At 35.6% G+C, this 7,467-nt stretch overlaps 1 pseudogene; it reads left to right on the forward strand.

Annotated features, from left to right (window-relative positions):
- Nucleotides 1–2,514: 2,514 nt before the first annotated feature.
- Nucleotides 2,515–2,596, forward strand: LOC120578807 (uncharacterized; annotated as a pseudogene).
- The last annotated feature ends 4,871 nt before the right edge of the window (nt 2,597–7,467 follow it).

Here is a 7,467-nt window from a genome sequence, read left to right on the forward strand (position 1 = left end):
TTTATTCATTTATTTGATTGCCCCTTAGGACATCGTTTCTTAGCCCGATCATTTCAACACCTTGTCTTTGTTGCTCGGTGCATGTTCTTTGAACTTCGGTTTGCATCAATGCCTACCGTTCATCATTATAATTTCCACCGGCTTCTTGTTAATGGTGCAAGTTTGCACCTACCTCCTCTTCATCACCACCATCATCACCATCATTTTGTACCTATGGGTTAGTACCAACATAAAGCAAATTTTCCACCACCTCCGGATTAGTAATGTCCGAATTAGGTAGAATAATCAAACAATTAGCTCTAATGATTTTCCATCCATATTGGTAATTGTGAGTAGGGTCATGGGTTTTAAGGAATGACAAAGTAGTATAAAATTTTAGATAATAGTTCTCATCTATCCTCTTGATCCCTTGATTCACACTCACCCCAAACTTCTTAGCAATAAAAGTGATGATTCCATCTACCATTATATTACCCTTATCATCCGGTTTTCTTTCTATCAATTGAAACAAGATAATCAAGCAAGTAATAGCAAATGTTAACATGGTGGTTATAAAGCATGTCTCATAAATAGCTCATCATTCCTCATCAGTCCCTACCTGTTTCCTAGTCTATCCATAGCATTATTATCAGTGTATCGACAAGCATAAATAGATTGAGTGATAAGAGCTTTAGACCTACTCCTTTGCTTGTCATCTTTAAAATGGATGCCATGGTTCTTGGATGTTGCTTTCTCTTTCTTTGCACCACTTCTAGAGCTTTCAATCTCCTTGCCTTTTTGATGCCATTGACCTAGTTAACTTGGTTTGGGTTTTAGGGAAGGTTAGGGTTTGGTAAGGTTTGTTTAGTGATGGGTTGGGGTTTAAGTGAGGTTGATGAGTTTAATGATGGAGATTGGTGAAGAATTTTTTTTGGTTTTTGGGTTAGGGTTAAATGGTGTAGAATTTGGTATTTGAATGGATGAATGTTGGTTTTGATTGGTGGTAAATGTTTGGAATGATGAATGGAGATAGATATGGAGGTTTAAATGTTGATGTTATGGAGGTTTAGAGAGGGAAGTTGAAGGATGAGGGAAGTTTGTGTTTGAGAATGAAGGGAGAAGAAGAAAAGTGAAAAAAAAATGGTAAAAGAGGGTCTGGGACCATGGCACGGCTGTGCCACCACAGGCATGGGCCGTGCCAACTCTCTGGAAGTTGGTGGATGTTGGCTAGGTCACAGGCACGGCCGTGCCACCATTGGCACTGGCCGTGCCAAGCTTCTGGACGTGCAAGGCTCAATTTTCTTCATTTTTTTGCATCAGATTTGGACAAATACCTACAAAACAAATTAAAACAAAAAAAACAAAAAACAAAATAAAAGCAATTAAACCCGTGGGTTGCCTCCCACGAAGCGCTCGTTTAAAGTCGTTAGCTTGACAATCAAGAGGTTTCTCTACCCTATACCCAATCTTTCCCAAAGGGATAACGGCGTCAACCTGACATTCTCTCCCAAATCACACATGGCTTTCTCAATGCTTTCGGATCCTATGACACAAGGTATGGGGAAACTTTCTAGATTCTTAAGTTTAGAGGGCAATTTGTTTGGAAGTATTTCAATAAAAATTCGAAATTGGTCATCTAACTTGGATTTGACAAAACCTTGTGCTAATGGATTTTTAGGCTCATGAGATGGTGAAACAAATGGCTTTTCATTCTCTCCTATAGTTTTCTCACTTTGAGGCTCATCACTTCCTATCTCTCCCTCATTGTTCTTAATTTTCACAACGGGGTCCTTTAATTGGTTACCATCCCTAAGAGGAATAGAACTTATATGGCCTTTGGGGTTGGTTTCAGTTTGACCTGGGAAGATCCCGGTGGTTCGAGAGGAAGCAGTCACGTGTTGGGCCACTTGAGAGATTTGGGTTTCAAGTATCTTATCGTGAGTTGCTATGGAGTCTACCTTGGATGTGATTTTGGCAAGAGAGTCATTCAAAAATTTAGTTTGGTTTTTAAGCTCTTGGAGTTGCTTGGATTGATTTATAACATAATTTTCCATTAAAAGTTCCAAGCTGGATTTTTGAGGGACTCTTTGGTTGTTTGCATAACTGGGTGGTGTTGTTTGTTGTCCAAAAAGATTTTGATTTACTTGCTCAGGACCTCTAACAACACTACCTAGTTGGCAATCAATGCCAATATGGCCAAATACACCACAAACTTCACAAGGAGGTGATACAGGAGCAGGTGTGACAGCACTAGTATTCATTGTATCAAATTTTTGTCTTAGTGCGTCAACCTTAGAAGTTAGATGATCAAGGGAGGAAATTTTGTACATACCTGCCTCCTTTTTAGAGGGTGAAGAAGCAGTGATGACTCTCGCACTTGTCCACTGATAGTGGTTTTGTGCCATGCCCTCGATCAAATCATATGCAGCTGTGTAAGTTTTATTCATCAAAGCTCCACCTGCAGCTGCATCAACATAAATTTTTGTGGTATACGAAAGACCATTATAAAAGGTGTGGATAATAAGCCACTTCTCTAAACCATGATGGGGGCAAAGCCTAAGCATTTCTTTGAAACGCTCCCACGCATCGTAAAGAGATTCACCATATTTTTGAGTGTATTGAAAAAGCCTCGCCCTTAATTGAGCGGTTTGAGAAAGGGGAAAGAATTGGGCAAGGAAAGCTCGCCTCATTTGGTCCCATGAAGTGATAGAACCAATTGTCAATGAATGAAACCAAGCACTAGCTCTATCCCTTAAGGAAAAAGGAAAGAGGTGCAGCCTTACGGCCTATTGGTTTGCCTTCAAAGTTCCACTGAGTCTTAGAAAAGTTGAAATATGAAAATTCGGATCCTCAGTGGGTGATCCGAAAAATTGATTCTGCTGCTCTAAGGAAATAAGTGTAGGTTTTATTTCAAAATTAATACCCTCAACCTTTGGGTACACAATAGCATCGTATGGCTCATCAAAAGATGTGATTGCATACTCTTTGAGAGCACGTTCCTCAACCATATCGTTATTATTATGTGTTTGTTATCTTCTTTTATGTAAGAATCTTTCGATCTCGGGAACGAATTCACCAAGACTTTTGTTTCTTCGCATAAAAGAATGAGAACCCAAGAAGTTAACGGGTAAAACTAAGAAATAAAAAGAGGAAGAAAGAATAAAAATAAAGAGAGAGAATATTATTTTTTTTTTCAGTCTAATCGTTAAAAAAAAATTAATCAAATTGCAATAACTCCCCGGCAGCGGCACCAAAAACTTGATGGGATAAAACCGCAAGTGCACGGTTCTATCGAAGTAGTAAAAATAGAGTATCGTTCCGACAGGGAGTTAGGAATTTAATTGACTTTAGATAATGATTAGACTAAAGGTTTATAAGGTAGAAAAGTTTGGGTTTTTAATTAAAAGCAAATAATAAAATAAAAAATAAAAGTTCAAAATTAAACTATTAAACTTATAACTTTATGTTAGACCTAATTTCTCAAGACAGTTTTTCTTTTGTTCCTCTAGCAACCAAGCCTATTTCTCTGGCTTGATTACTATTAGATTTTGGTTCCTTTAACAACCAAGCCTATTTCGTTGACTTGATTGTTATTAGTTCCCTTGAAGATCGAAACTATATGTCTCAAAGATTGCAAAGCCTATTTCGCTGACTTTGCAATCCTTGTCTAAATTCACTTGTTCGAATATCAAAGCTCCACTTTCGTTTTACGAATTGATATTTGAGATGATGGATAAACAATTATCAAACCCTCCACTTTTGTTTCCACAGTTTGATAATGGTTGATCCATGTTAAAGCGGTGAATTTAGATAAGGAATTAGGGTTACATAAGATTAAGGTTTAAAGCTTGGTTTGATTAGGATTATGTCATTAGACTTATCCAACAATCCCAAGACAAGAGAAGTCTACTCACTGATGTTCATTGTAGACAAGGAGAAGAAGAGAGAAAACATAAAAGTAAATAGCAAGAAAGTAAAATGAACTTTTATTAGAAAGACAATTGTCACATATTGTATTCCAAGAAAAGATGATTATTTGTGATGGATGGCTACTCTATTTATAGCATACATTTAACTTAAAATCTAAGCAATTACATTCGAGCTAAAAATAGAGTAGCTTAAAATCTAAGCAAAAGCAGCAAAAGACACTCTGGAGGGTGGCACGGCCGTGCCAAGCTTCTGACTTTAGGGGAGACATATTTTGTCTTCCAATCTTTGTATTTTCGTACCGAATCAGCTCCAAGTCCCTTTCTTTTGCTCCAAGACTCAATCCATCCAATATTCATTCCTAAAATATAATAAAATGCAATTTGTAGTAAACTATCTTAAAAAGGAAATAATATTAATATAAAATAAACTAAAATCTAATTAAAACTAAACTAAATAATATCTAGAAATAGGTAATAAATGACTCATCATCGTGTAGGGTGAAGATCTTCTCCATTTGGCAAAATAAATAGAGTTTTGCTAGTTGGAGAGAGATAGACAAAAAAAAATAGATGGTGGGTCCCACCATCATTAATTATATTTTACTTTTTTCAAGATTTTATGTGTCTTTATCTCTCCAAATTGAAGAAATGGAGAGGATCCTAACCCAGTCGTGTAGGGGTCCTAGGCGATCGTTTTGAAACTTGTGATTGTGTCGTTTTCGGTTTTTCGGAAATTGTCAGAACTTGGAATTTTGTGAACAAAAGGGTTGAAAACTTAGTCTACAGTTCATATGGGCTTAGGTAATGCTTGTGCAGTCGATACAATGTCTTAATCATGTCAAACTTGAATTTCGGGTGGGAATGTGGAAAATGTGAACTTGGGTTTTCTCATACGAACTTAAGCTATTCTTTGAACTAATGTCCAATAGTTTGTAAGTGGCTTAAGATTATGACTACATGATTGATTAAGATTAATTTATGAGCTTTCCAACTTGAACAAGTTATGTTGCCTTGGAAATTGTCAATGTTGACCGGTTGTCACTTGATATGAATTTTACGGGAAATGATTCTTTTAAGTCAATCGTCTTATGATCTTTCGTGACCAGCCTATATGACTTAGTGGAGATATGTGATTGAATGGTTACATGTTGGATATGATGTTTATCATAGATGTTGTATTTTCTCTTGCTTGGAATATGAGAAACAAATGGAATGGTGTGACTACATGACATAGTTGATGTTAATGATTATGTGATGATGTGATGATGACTCTTATTTGATGTATGACTTGAATGTTGTATGGACGTAATTTCTTGATAATGCTAATGTTGTGGAGATGATCAATATAATTGGAAGTTGTAACGTCCTATTTCTATTAAAGCGATAAATCACGCGAATAATACATATATTCAAGAAATAGACGCTACGTCATCAAACAAAATTTCAAAACAACATGCATGCATATAAATCTCAACAGGCGTAGCGGATTATAAACCATATAATTCAAAAGCATACATGTTATGATGTCCAAAAAAAAATACATCAACATAAATAATCTCCAAATCCCAATAATGGGTAAATCTCCAACATGTACAATAATCCAAACAAATAAATCCAGGAAATCTAACAGACACCTAGATCAGAGCCACCCTAGACTCTACAAACACCGATACCGGAGATAGCTCCCGATATCCACCCAAGCATCAATACTCACCGGAGCAACTAATCCTGCACAACGTCTACCCATCCATACAGACATGTAGGCGGTCAAAACCAGTGGGGGTAAGCATTACATCATCATAATCACATAACAGTTAAACATGAATGAAACAATTCCAATATCATAGGATTAAGCACGAGTAAATAATCTTCATCGACACATTCTTGTCATAAATTCAAATTTCATAAATATGTATTTGACAAACACATTTATCATCAACAAATCATCAATCACATTTATCATCAACAATCACCATTCATATTTAGGACTCACCAATCAATTGGCATACATGCATTCACTACTAGTCCATCCTCACATGTCATATATGCACTCATCAACATTCAATATCAACTAAATCATATGGTTTCACCATTACACATATTTCTCATATTACAAGTAAGAGAAAATACAACATCTCATGATTAATATCATATCCAACATCTAACAAATCATCAAACAACTGCATTTAGTCATATAAGGCTAGTCACAAAAGATTATAAGACAATTGGCTAAAATAATCATTTCTGGTAAAGTTCGCTTCAAGTGACAACCGGTAAACATTGATGATTACCAAAATAAACAACTTAATTCAAGTTTGAAAACCCACAAGGTAATCTTAATCAATCATGTAGTCATGAGCTTAAGCCACTTACAGACTATTAGACATTAGTCCGAAGATTAGCTTAAGTTCTTATGAGAAAACCCAAATCACTATCAAAGAAACTAAGTTTGACTCATCAAGACATAGGTTAAAACTCTTAAACCTCTTAATTAAACTCCTAGTACTTCTAGTTTTGAGGTTTGGAAATATTCCATAAGTTTTGGATTGATTTAGAAACGGTTATGCTGAATTTCCATAAAAATTTACCAAGACCTGCTTGGGTTAATTCCACCATATCTCAAAATCTATAAATCATTTTTAAGTCAAACCAAACCCATTGGAAAGCTAACTAAATTATCTAGAACTTTCATGTTTACACGAAAATCCAGTTTGGAGCAGAAATGGGTGAAAAATAGTGAAATATAAAGGATCTGATTCACAAAAATCGTGTCACGTTTTTTGGAAATCATGACACGTTTTTATGTCCAGAACCATTGAACATTCTGCCATCAAAATCGTGGCACGATTTTGACAGTATCAGGTCAAAAAATCAGCTTTTCAAACAGTGCGTTTTTCACCATTTCGCGCGTAAAATTCAAACTGTTAATCGGATTTTGATGCTGTTTTTGTAACACCCCGTTTTCCCAACTTAAAAATTTCAAACATAAAATCAGAGTAAACAACATAAAATAGGATATCACACTTCTTAAAATCTCAAAATAGATAAATCATAATTTATCCTTCATCATAAACTTCAACATAAAGCAGCGTAATTTAATTCAAATTCATAAATAGTCTTGGCACGCAGGCCTCATAATAGTCATCTCATAAATTCAGTTAAATATCATGAAAACATAGCATATACGTAAAGGAAAGAGAAATAGCCACTAAAGATCCCCTCCCGTTACGTATCAGAGCAACCTAAGACTCAGTGAGGCAAGGCCACTCACGACAGCACAACAGCAACCTACTCTGGATTACCTGCAAGTTACTCATACGAAGAGCAACATTTTCAAGCAGAAGGTGTGAGATTTCACAAAACAATAATATTAAGCATATAATTCAACAATTATATTTAACAACATAAAACATCTTATTAATCAACATTGATAATAATATATCATAAATCACTTCATAATAATCTCAACTTAATCATTTTATCATCATCGACTCGACAAATGCAACTATGCAACTTAGACCTCTTATATGCATGTGGTACCAATACAGGGCATCAAGCC

This window comes from Medicago truncatula, chromosome 2 (assembly GCF_003473485.1).
Source record: "Medicago truncatula cultivar Jemalong A17 chromosome 2, MtrunA17r5.0-ANR, whole genome shotgun sequence".
NCBI lineage: Eukaryota > Viridiplantae > Streptophyta > Magnoliopsida > Fabales > Fabaceae > Medicago > Medicago truncatula.